General features: G+C 37.7%; 1 protein-coding gene across 14 annotated transcripts in view; it reads right to left on the reverse strand.

Moving 5' to 3' along the window:
- Positions 1-3,603: 3,603 nt before the first annotated feature.
- LOC128103590 (uncharacterized) overlaps positions 3,604-13,172 on the reverse strand; it is a 69,242-nt gene continuing 59,673 nt past the window's right edge. For all 14 annotated transcript variants that reach the window (XR_008215720.1, XR_008215719.1, XR_008215730.1 and 11 more), the window contains one exon: positions 3,604-10,707. The gene's annotated coding sequence lies outside the window, so the exon portion shown is untranslated. The remainder of the gene's footprint in view (positions 10,708-13,172) is intronic.

Raw genomic sequence — 13,172 nt, forward strand, 5'->3', positions numbered from 1 at the left:
CCCCTTAATCTCCTTATGTTGTCTTATTGCTCTGGCTAGAACTTCAAGTACTATATTGAATAAGTATGGGGAGAGTGGACAGCCTTGCCTCGTTCCTGATTTTAGTGGAATTGCTTTGAGTTTCTCTCCATTTAATTTGATGTTGGCTGTTGGCTTGCTGTAAATTGCCTTTATTATGTTTAGGTATGTTCCCTGTATTCCTGATCGCTCCAAGACCTTTATCATGAAGGGGTGTTGGATTTTGTCAAATGCCTTTTCTGCATCCAGTGAGATGATCATGTGGTTTTTTTCTTTGAGTTTGTTTATATGGTGTATTACATTGACGGACTTTCGTATGTTGAACCACCCTTGCATCCCTGGAATGAATCCTACTTGATCATGGTGGATAATTGTTTTGATGTGTTCTTGGAGTCTGTTTGCCAGTATTTTATTGAGTATTTTTGCATCAATGTTCATGAGGGAGATCGGTCTGTAGTTCTCTTTCTTTGTTGTATCCTTGTTTGGTTTAGGAATTAGGGTAATTGTAGCCTCGTAGAAGGAGTTTGGTAATGTTCCTTCTGTTTCTATTGTGTGGAACAATTTAGAGAGTATTGGTATTAACTCTTCTTTGAAGATCTGGTAGAATTCTGCGCTGAAACCATCTGGTCCTGGGCTTTTTTTGGTTGGGAGACTTTTAATGACTGTTTCTATTTCGTTAGGGGTTATTGGACAATTTAAATAGTTTATCTGGTCTTGATTTAACTTAGGTATGTGGTACCTATCCAGAAAGTTATCCATTTCTTTTAGGTTTTCCAGTTTTGTCGAATAGAGGTTTTTGAAGTATGACCTGATGATTCTCTGGATTTCCTCAATGTCTGTTGTTATGTCCCCCTTTTCATTTCTGATTTTGTTGATTTGGATGCTCTCTCTCTGTCTTTTGGTTAGTTTGGATAAGGGCTTGTCTATCTTGTTGATTTTCTCAAAGAACCAACTCTTTGTTTCATTAATTTTTTGTATTGTTCTCTTTGTTTCTATTTTATTGATTTCAGCTCTCACTTTGATAATTTCCTGGCGTCTATTTTTCCTGGGAGACTGTGCTTCTTCTTGTTCTAGAGCTTTCAGGTATGCTGTTAAGTCTCTAGTGTGAGATTTCTCCAACTTATTTATGTGGGCATTTAGTGCTATGAATTTCCCTCTTAGTACTGCTTTCATAGTGTCCCATAAATTTGGATATGTGGTGTCTTCATTTTCATTGATCTCTAGGAAGTCTTTAATTTCTTTCTTTATTTCTTCCTTAACCCATTGGTGATTCAGTTGGGTATTATTCAGTTTCCATGAGATTGCAGGTTTTCTGTAGTTTTTGTTGTTGTTGAAATCCAACTTTAGACCATGGTGGTCTGATAGAACACAGGAGGTTATTCCAATTGTTTTGTATCTGTTTAGATTTGTTTTGTGGACAAGTATGTGGTCAATTTTAGAGAAGGTTCCATGGGGTGCTGAGAAGAAGGTATATTCTTTTTTGTTAGGATGGAATGTTCTGTAGATATCGATTAAGTCCATTTGAGTCATGACATCAGTTAAGTCCTTTATTTCTCTGTTAAGTTTCAATTTGGGAGATCTGTCCAGTGGTGAAAGTGGGGTGTTGAGGTCTCCCACTATTAACGTGTGGGGTTTTATATGTGATTTAAGCTTTAGTAATGTTTCTTTTACATATGTGGGTGCCCTTGTGTTTGGGGCATAAATATTCAGAATTGAGACTTCATCTTGGTGGATCTTTCCTGTGATGAGTATGTAATGCCCTTCTTGATCTCTTTTGATTGATTTTAGTTTGAAGTCTATTTTGCTGGATATCAGGATGGCTACACCCGCTTGTTTCTTAAGACCGTTTGATTGGAAAGTCTTTTCCCAGCCTTTTATTTTTAGGTAGTGTCTATCTTTGAATTTGAGATGTGTTTCTTGTATGCAGCAGAAAGATGGGTCCTGCTTTCGTATCCATTCTGTAAGCCTATGTCTTTTTATAGGTGAATTAAGTCCATTGATATTGAGGGAAATTAATGACCAGTGATTGTTCATTCCTGTTATTTTTTGGTGGTGATGTGTGGGTACTTCTATACGTTGGGGTTTACTGCTGTGGCTTTATCTGTTGCCTGTGTTTTCGAGGGTGTATCTGACTTCCTTAGGTTGGAATTTTCCTTCTAGTGCTTTCTGTAGGGCTGGGTTTGTGGATAAGTATTGTTTAAATCTGGCTTTGTCATGGAATGTCTTGTTTACTCCATCTATGGTGATTGAAAGTTTTGCTGGGTATATTAGTCTAGGTTGACATCCATGGTCTCTTAGTGTCTGCATTACATCTGTCCAGGTTCTTCTGGCTTTCAAAGTCTCCATTGAGAAATCGGGTGTTATTCTGATGGGTTTGCCTTTATATGTCACTTGGCCTTTTTCCTTTGCTGCTCTTAATATTCTTTCTTTATTCTGTACGTTTAGTTGTTTAACTATTATGTGGCGAGGGGACTTTTTTTGGGGGTCTAGTCTGTTTGGTGTTCTATAAGCTTCTTGTATCTTCATAGGCATTTCCTTCTTTAAGTTGGGAAAGTTTTCTTCTATGATCTTGTTGAATATATTTTCTGTGCCCTTGAGTTGGTATTCTTCTCCTTCTTCGACCCCTATTATTCTTAGGTTTGGTCTTTTCATGGTGTCCCAAATTTCTTGGACATTTTGGTTCATGACTTTGTTGGTTTTAGTGTTTTCTTTGACTGATGAATGTATTTCTTCTATTGTATCTTCAACGCTAGAGATCCTCTCTTCCATCTCTTGCATTCTGTTGATTATACTTGCATCTGAAGTTCCCAATCGTTTTCTCAGATTTTCTATTTCCAGCATTCCCTCTGTTTGTGTCTTCTTCATTTTTTCTATTTCCCTTTTCAGGTCTTGGACTGTTTCCTTCATTTGTTTCATTGATTTTTCTTGATTTTCTCTCAGTATTTTATTGTTTTCTTCCAGGACTTTATTGATTTCTTCTAATTTGTTTGCCCTTTCCTCTAGTTGTTTACAGCGTTCTTCACATTTTTTTGTCTTTTCCTCTACGCAAGCCTCTAGCTTCTTCATGATGTCATTCATAAGGCTGTTTTCTTCTGCTTCTTCCAATTTCTGATGTTCAGGTCTAGGTGTTGGAGGAGGGCTAGGGCCTGGTGATGCTGTATTGCTATTCATTTTGTTGTATATGTTTCTGCCTTGACGTCTGCCCATCTCCTTGTGGTTCGTTCTTGGCCTTATCCGCACACTTGGTTCAGACAGACCAGTGTTCCAAAAGGGAAGTCAGTGTTCCAAAAGGGAAGTCCGGAGCAAGATGGGAGCTGGGGGCCGGCCTCTAAGTCTCAGGAAGAGGCTTGGGGCTCAGGCGGATGGGCGTGGTGGCAGGGCGTGGAGACTGCAGGGTCTGCCAGGGGTCTTGGAGAAGGGGATCCTTCCCGGTGGGGCTAGCAGGGAACCTGCCCGGTGGCCAGAACCTGGGGCCGAGTTGGGCAGGTCTTCCCTGGAGTGGCTGGTGCCCAGGGATGGGGTCTGGGGCAAGGAAGGGTACTCACGATTGTTCCAAAAGGGACGTCCGGAGCAAGATGGGGCGACATACAAACATTTTAAAGGTCCTTATGAGTAGCTCTTTTGACACTTAGGACCAGATAACACCATACCATGGGACCTATTCTACACAGGGTCATTCTTGTCTTCTTCCTGAGGAAGAAGAAACTAGCCATCTCCAAAAGTCGTCGTAACCAAAGAAGTCTCCAAATATTGTACATTGCCCACAGATGCCCAAATGCTTCCACACTGTATAAATCTTTCTGTTTTCTTTTCATTATTATTTGAATGTGTTTCTCTGAATGTAACAATTTCATAGCTATAACCAGGAAAATCTCAGGCAAACTTCTCAAGCTGGGCACTCTAATCAGGCCCCACTGTGTATTATTATATGGATTTAAATAATATGCAACAGAATTGCCTAGCTAGAGTTTGCTCTAGCATGTAAAACAAGCTTCTAATTTCTTCAAGACAATTCTGTGGTGATAAACTGCAGTAAAAATGTGAATTCAATGTATTTTTAGCAAATCTGGTAAAAGGTGTTTTGCTAAAACTTGACCATATGTGAAGTGGATTATATATTTTTGTCTGGCAATAAGACCATGAAATTCATATAAGCCAAATGGAAATGTATTTTAAAAGCCATAAGAGAGAATACTTGTCACAAATAAGTTTTACAATCAAAATCCAAACTTGTATATAAAATTAGAAGTCTAGTGATTTATAATTGCAAGTTTAGCTTCGGTTTATCCAATCCTCTTATTTGTTTCAGTAAATTAAGAGGATGGAAGACAAAATGATTGACTCAAGGGCACAAAGCTAGCATTACACTCTCAATGTTCAGGCATTCTAAATATAGCTATGCAAGCTAATTGAAAATTTACGAGAGAAAAACTAGGTTAAGTATTGTTCCTCCTGCTTTTTTAGGTTTTAGAAAATAAATGTTGATTACTGAGCTCATGCATATTGGGATCCTACTATAAATTAGGGTTACTGCTTAGTGTTGAGGGACAAAGTTCAATAACACCTCCTCAACAGGACAGTACTTGATGAGCATTGGTAAATCACTAATTGCTGCACATGATATGAGCAGGTGTCATCATTCTCATCTTCCTCATCATCACCAATCACTGACTGTGTGCTACATGTTATGTTCAGTGCGTTTCTATTGTTTTATCTAAGCAATCACACTATATGTTATGTGAGCATTGTGAGGTTGTGTAGCCTCTACAAGATGAAGTTAGGCTGGCAGAAGTACGTCACTAGGGTGATTCTTTGGTGGTGATACCCACCCCTGGCTCTAGTTTAGAAAGCTCTGCTTTGTGTCTGCCACAATGTGAACAAGCATCAACTTCACATTCCAGCCACCACAGGTATATTCCCACCACTATGGCTTCTCCATCGTAACACATTGTTATTCTTCAAAATCATAAGGTAAAACCACCTTTTGTTTCTTTAAGTTGATTCTGCCCAATATTTTGGTCAAAATAATGCAAAAGTAACTAACAATAGATATTCAGATTTTCTTTAGTAAATTATATATAAATGGTACTTAAGATCTGTTTCATATGTTTTAGAGATGACAAGGTGGTCCATAAATACAGGGGCAAAAATTACATTCTAAATCTGGACATTGTGCCTCTAACTGACATTCTAATCTCTGGCAAAATACTTTTCCCTTGTAACTGCTATTTTGGTTCATATATGGACGAGTGTGTAATTTATTCTTTCTCAAATAATATAGCAGTATGTTGTATCATATAATCTTTTTTAGGTTTAGAAAATAGCTTAGTTTCCATGTTTCATATTGTTCTCAGACGGAAACTCAAAAAGAGGGCACCCTGGGAAGCATTATTAATCCACTAAGGAAACGGGTCCAAAGGAAAAACCTTTCTAAGGTCACAGAAACAGCAACTAGGAAATCTAGGTTTGGAAGCCTGACATCTGATTCCAAAAGCTGACAATATTGTCTATCTCAAGGGTAAGAGGTATGGTGAAGTGCAGCCTCAACCAATTCATGCTTGCATATATGTCTTCTCTGGTTCAGAAAGACTTATACTACCCATGAACATGGCAATGAGCAATAAGCAGAGAAAAAACATCCAAGGGAACTGATAACCTTCCAGTCTACAGTCGCTTAGTAATAAAGGAACAACATGCCAAAGGTATGAAAGAACTGAACACTTTCTCATGGGACATCCTTGTTCTTCTTGTCCTAGTAAATATCAAGAACTTGCATTTAGAATATCTGTTCCATGTGTCATGCACTATGTCACACTTAACATATGTTCAATTTGTCATGTTCCATATGTGCTATATGTTATATATGTTACACATAAACATATGTTACTTTAAAGATCTTTGAAGGGTCATCAACAATCATTGTATAACCTGAAGGCCCTTATTTTACTCATTTCTTCATAATTATGGGTAGAGAGGAATGAGTCTTTCTTTGTGGTTCATGAGATCATAGTTTGTGGATCAAGTCTTCAGAATAGGTTATTAAGTGTAAGGGTGTCTCTTCATGCCTGGTCCTAGCAGCATTATAAGCACATTCTAAGTGTTCAGCTAAAGTCAGCTACATTAAATTGATGCAGATTTCATGTATCACAACATTCAGTTTTACATAGTTTATATCTAAACAGTTACTCTTATTCATTGATAGAGTTCATATTAGTCAGAAAAGCATTGTTTTTCTACGAAAATGGATATTATCTTTTATGGAATACCTCTTAGGTAGAGCATTCTTCAGTCTTGAATTGGACACTCACTAAGTAAGATGGTAAGCACCCCCTTTGTCCACATGAGCTACAGATCTAATGCTTATATTTACAGGTAGACTTTTCTTTCCAGCTCTATAACTCAAATGATATAACTCAAATCTGGCTACAACCCTTTTCACTTCCTGTCATTGTATTATTAGAAATTGGTTGGAAATTTTCCTCCTTCTGAGCTTTTCAATAAAAGAAAACTTGAAGCTCTTTATTTTGTGGGTTTTGTAGATACAAAAAGGCAGCCGTCACTACATTTCCCCCATGTTCCCAGCTCTTTTTTGCACATGGCACCATATGTTCTATTTTCTAAGCTGTATCTTATTTAGTTAAGGTGGTTTTTATTAAATTCAAAATATGGTAATTACTATTTGAGATCTTAAAGACAAATATTAAATTGTGTTTTGTGTTTTAACTAACTAAAAGGAATGAGTATATTGACATCAATATTTGAGAATACAGAGAGGAAAATAATAGAAAAAGAAGTCTCTCTTTATGCCTGTCTCTGGCTGGATTATTTTTTTCTCTTGTTGAAGCATTCCAGTCCCTCTGTCAACCTCTGTTGAAGTGTCTGTCCCCGTCAATTATCTGTCACTGCTTAATGCCATTCTTAAAAAGACTTACAAACTTTCTGAGTGACATTGTAACTTCAATCAATATGCATTTCTGCCACAGTGGAAATTATTTTTGAAAACTTCTGCATCCTTTCTAGGTTCTTTGAGATCTTAATTGCCTAGGGTGTCACTCGAGCTCTGCACTTTCTGCACGTGGTTCCTTTTGAAAGAAGTCTGTGTGAGCATAAGGTGCATTTCATTCATAAGCCAGTTAGACCAGTTGTAAGGTCTTGTCTGGCAAACTGTGTGGGACATTATGGCAAGTAAGAAGATGGTCTAAACTTCTGGGAACTGAGATACAGAATCTCACAGCATTTACTATGCAGAGATTGAATCCAAATGGATTTATACCTATTAATTTGACTTCTACAAACCCTACAACCCAAGAGTTCACATCAACTATTGAAATAGTGAGTTGCAATTTGCAATACTGAAAATCAAAATGCTTAACTCATAAGATATTATGGTGATTAACTGTAACTGTACTTCTTGCTTCAGACATTGTAAGGATTCAATCAATGCCCATTTGTCATCTTTCCATGCCTGTCTCTGGAAAAACATTAAAAAAAATATGATGGACTTCAAAACAGGAAACATGAGGACAAGACATTGTCAGAAACAAGAATCCAGACTTTGATGTTCTCATTGAAAAATATTCTGTTCGTAGACTCTGGGTGCCATCTTTTGATTTCTGTTTCTGACTGGCTCTCTCATTCATGCTTCCTTTTATGACTTTCTATTCCATCCCTCCATTCCTCTCTTCTTGCCTTCTCACTGCCTGCCTACTTCTTTCCTTCCATCTATGAATAAGCCTCAGAGAAGAGGTACAGAAAACTGACATGCCATATGGGTTGTTTTTAACATTTTTCAGAAAAACTGAGTCTGAGTGGTCTGGAACTTACCCGAGTTCAGCCAGGAAGAATATTGTGAGCTGGGATATCAGTCCTTTGAGGGCTTTGTCTGCATGAAACTGCTCTGCCTGCAGCACACTACACAGCCATACTATTTATTTCTCTTATCAAATGACACTAAGCCCACACTTTTGTTTTCCTCTTAGGGAAGGGCTGACTCCACGTCTAATAGCGGCTATTAACATTCTCATACAAGGTCCTTTTAAAATGTAGTAATAGCTTTGAGATTAATTTCTTTTAAAGCAAACTTGAACCAGCTTTTCTATTGATGCTATGAAGAGGAAAATAGTCTTGCCCAAGGTCGATAAAGAATTGAAAAGTGAGGTTAATAATAAAAGCAGAATTAGAAGTAGTTTCAGTGGTAATATGTCATGCTCAAGCCTATAAAATAAATAGCAATTATCACATTAGCAAATGAGTCTCTCAGAAGGGGAACTGTTGCTGACAACTCCATCTATGCTCCTCTCTTCTGGATTGTTCACTTCATGCCTCTTGTTGAATAAATCAATCTATGATACTTCCCACCCACATTCTTAAAATAAAAGTTATTTTCATCTATAAAACTCAATACTTGGAGGAGAAACCATGCCATTAGAAAAGATTCTCTCCATATGTAGGCTTAACCTATTAGCAAATTTTCTCTACTACATTTTGTGTATGAAACGAAGATGTTTTTTGCACATAGCTATGATATCTACAGTAAATTAACAAATTCACACCAAGAGTGTCAGATATTGTCTATGACACTCTACATATGAACTATCTTATATTATGCCTATGTTATTTATGCATTTATATAGCCTTTTGAATCATTATCATTATGATAGTCCTACAAGATAATAATTATTATTATTATTGCTATTTTGCAGATAAACAAGGGGAGTTTGATAAGGCATCATAATGTAGAGCTCTGCAGCACTGTAGAGAGGCAAAAAACAGTATTAACACACTTTTGGAGGGGTATCTCATTTTAATCCTAAGTGGAATCACTGTCCTACGGACATCACAGACTATCCAAATATGAAAAACAGGATGACCATACCAGTGGCAGAAGGTTGTCATCTGCCTTTGCAAAGCACTTTTGAAGATAAAAGTCCTGAAATTTTTGATTGTCTTATGCATACATGCATATGTCAATGTAGTAATTACTCCTAAGTCATTTCTGAGACATTTCAGTCAAGTACAGATATCTCAAGGCCACTAGAGTATATTAGAATATTTGTTTCTGTACCAGATACAACATGAAGTGCTATCTTTTATCTGAAGCTGTAGTACTATTCTCCTCTGAGAAGGGTGGGCTTGTTAGTCCAATTCTTTATCCTCTGGATACACTAGGCATCAGTATACAACTCATACAAGTGTCATCTCAAATATGAAAGCATACATGTCTCTGAATACCTACTCGTGTGTTCAGGATGATAAAATGCAATGTATAATCAATGCAAGGTGACTGATATGACTTAAGGCAAGTTTACCAAAAAATGCGGCAACTGCCCTGAATTCTTTTTATTGAGCAACTTGTTTGGCCCCCAGGTAAATGAAATATGGGAAAGAGTAGTCTGGTTATTGGACATATTTTATGTAAAGCTCAGGTCTATTTTCGTTTACAGATATCAAAGGCCTTAGGTTTACCTAGGAGTATCTTGAAGATGCTAAAGCAATCACACTTAAAATACCTGAAGAGGATGCTTTTCTAAAAAGTACCCAGGAAGAATTGTCATCTCTACAGCAGTGGTCCTCAGAGTGTAGTTGCAGATCAACAGGGCAGAGTCTAGACCTGAATGATCAAGGTAATAGCCCTATGATTTCTGTGGAGTTGTTCCCAAATCTCAAGCAGCTCTCAATTTACTTTTAAAAAGTTAAATGCTCAGCTTTGAGATTAACTTAGGTTATATAAAAGAAAACTGTTTGCTTGATTATCTGGTAGACACGAGATAAACCCTGAGGAATGGATATGATAGGTAACTTTTTAAATTCACTCGTGAGTAAGGTGATCTCTGACAGCTCATCACAGGGAACTGTGTTTTCAGCTATCCTTTTGCAACAGTCTGGACCCACAACAGACACTTAACTCACTTATGCTCTTTTCTTCTTCTTCCCCCAAAACTTAAAGATTCACTTCTATCACTACATTCTTGCCTGTCCCGTAGCAGAGTAATGCTGGGCTCGTTCCTAATAGCACTGTTTGTCAATTTTTTTTTTCAGAGAAGACTCTTTTAAAATATGTTATTATCTCTTAATTATTCCATGTATGTGTATGGGGGTATTTTCAGGTACATGCATGTGACAGTATGCATATAGAGGTCAGAGTTCAACTTTTAGGAGTCAGTCTTGTCCACCTTGGTGTCCCAGGGATCAAATTCAGGTCATCAGATTTATTGACAAGTGCCTCTACCAACTGAATCCTCTCATCCATCCAAGTGAGAGAATTTTTTGAAGAATGAAAAAAGAGAATGAAGGATACTTTTTTCATGAAAGAAAACAGAAGTATTTCAAGTGTAGGAGAAGGAAAAAGCTTGGTAGGATTCTTTCAATTTTATGATGCTCTCAACCTTTACCATGTTTTCTCTTCTTCATACATATGTTTATTTATTTTTGTTTTCTTACAGAGTATCATCACCATAAGTTATAGCCCTAAAACAGCTTTAGCATAAGCAGTATTTTATAACTCTATTTGAAGTGCAAATCTTGTTGGTAAGACTTCGAACTATTCTGTTGATAGCAGTAATCACAGCATAGGGCAGTATCTCCATCTTGACTCCAGTGAATCCTTTCATAGGTGAATTAATGGTGACTTTTGGTAATCTCCCACTGAAGGACTAGATCTGGACTTCAAAGAATTATTCTGAGTAGGATCTGAAAGAGACATAGGATAAAAGAAAGAAAATATGTGTTCTTAGAAAAACATAAAATTCATTATTTACAAGGTACCAGGCATCCTTCCATGCATCCTCTACAGAAATCTAATTCAATTCTCTCAAAACATTGTAAGGAATGACTATGGTTGCTTCCATATACCTTATGTCTAATAATTTCCTGAAGGCATTTCAGTTAGTAAAAGTGGGAAACTGGAAACTCTGCCTTGAAATCTGAGCTGCGGGGAGAGGGGAGGTCTCTGCAGCTGTCAACGCAGGCAGGAAAATGAATTGGGAAAACTGAGAATGAAAACTTGATTCAAACCAACTTAATCTGCCAGGATGAACCAAACTTCTAAAGAGTCTGATGCCAGGAGGTTTATTGTTAGCATATTTAAACACAATAGAATTTGAGGAAAAGTTTCCACCCAATAATCGCTCCAATTCCAAGTGCACACTAAAGCTTATGGTGTGACTCTATAGACACTGTTTTGCAAAGTGCATGTGACCTCAAAGGCAAGTTTTATAGCTTAAGGGCCTAGGATCTGGTGTTGTCTCTGACTGACATAACATAGAGGTCATCAGGCTATAAAGTACATGTGACATCTCCTCTAAGGATGGGCTCTATCATTTGGGAGCTAAAGATAAAGGTCTAGAGAGGGAGACTTTGGAATAAACTTCTGGGGGATTTGGGTAAAGTCTACCTGTACTGACAGCAAGAGGTGGGTGAGGTTTGCCTCTACAGATAGCAAAATATCACCAGGTCATTAGCAATATCCACTCAGTTTTCTGGGTAGAATGCAGGTATTTTATCTCTTTCATTGAAGAGACACCTATGTATTTATCATTCCTACTTTCCCTAGCAATCTGTGAGTGTAAGAACCATTGTGCCCCCAACAGTGAGCCTTTTAGCCTCTTCACTATACAGACTAACTTAATGTTGTTGTCTATAGACCTTTGTTATTCGGCTTTCCCTTCATTTAATCGGGAAGCATGTTTCATGCATACCCTGTGGGATAACTTATGAAAGTGCTAGGAGGAGTATGCAGAGGATTCACATGATTATTTTACAACCTCAAGAAACTCATTGGATTTAATATATTTAAAAAGTTCTTCACTCTCACATTGTAGTCAAGGTGTAAATCATAGTTGATGATAAGTACATTTGTTAAATTAACATGTGTATATGTACAAAGGGTAGGGAAGAAATCCTACAGGAACTGAGCCAATCTGGAAATAGCAGACATATATTTATTTTCTGCTGAAACATTTGCTAATAAGTGTTTTAAGCACAGATGTTGTCACTCTAGAATCCCTGGACTTCTCTTTTTTTACAATGGAATCCCTAACATATTTATAAGCCAGAAATACAAATTGCCTTTCCTTCTCTCTTCGGTGGTAAGGTGCTATGGTTTGAATGTATATGTTCCTCCAAAATGTGTACATTGGAGCTTTTACACCAAAGGATGATACTAAGAGGTGAACTCCTTGAATATGATCTGAATAAGGACAATAATATACATTCCAAAGTGGTTTGGGGAAAGCCCAGGAGACCTCAATCCTACATTAAGAACTATAGGCAACTAAGGAATGCTGAGATTAGGTGGAATAGTCTTCCATACAGAAGAGCACATCAACTGGTTAGCCAATACCGAAGGGTCAGCCCTTCATCAAATAATAGATTACAAAGAAGATGATTTCATCCTGTGATTGACAATGAAGAATGAGACAAGAGTATCTCACTGAAAAGTCCCCTCCCCACCCTCAGCCAGAGTTTAAATCCAAAAAAAAAGGTAATAAGAATGAGTCTATGTAAGCTAACATTCACATATTTTAACTTCCAAGGCCCTACCAAGAATGTGATGCCCAGAAGACTTACAGGTGTAGATGAATTAGGAGGGAAAAAAGAAGCAGTGAATAGGCACTCCAGATGCCATCTATACAAAGTAGAATAAAATAATTAAGACTGAAGCTATTTCTCTGTGGTAGAACAAACAAGGTTGTGGTAGCAAACGTATGTTCAGGAGCTCTGTCTGGTGTTTGGCTGTGGATCTCTGTGGTGATATTTTATTTGTGCTGAAATGTGGTAATATTTTGTTTGTATGTTAATAAATGAGGGCGGAGAGGCCATCCATTTTAAGTAAACAAGAAGTCAGGCAGCACACACCCTTAATCCCTTAGCAGGCAGGATCTCTGTGTAGCTAGAGTTTTCCTGCCTAGCCCACAGTCAGGACAAATCTCTGTCACCCACCAGTCCCACAACTGCTCAGACCCAACCAAGTAAACACAGAGACTTATATTGCTTACAAACTGTATGGCCATACCAGGCTTCTTGCTAACTGTTCTTATATCTTAACTTAATCCATTTCTATAAATCTATACCTTGCCACGTGGCTCGTGGCTTACCGGCATCTTCACATGCTGCTTGTCATGGCAGAGGCTGGCAGTGTCTCCCTCTGCCTTCCT

Source organism: Peromyscus californicus, unplaced genomic scaffold (genome assembly GCF_007827085.1).
Source record: "Peromyscus californicus insignis strain IS unplaced genomic scaffold, ASM782708v3 Scaffold_8__1_contigs__length_139910024, whole genome shotgun sequence".
Taxonomy (NCBI): domain Eukaryota; kingdom Metazoa; phylum Chordata; class Mammalia; order Rodentia; family Cricetidae; genus Peromyscus; species Peromyscus californicus.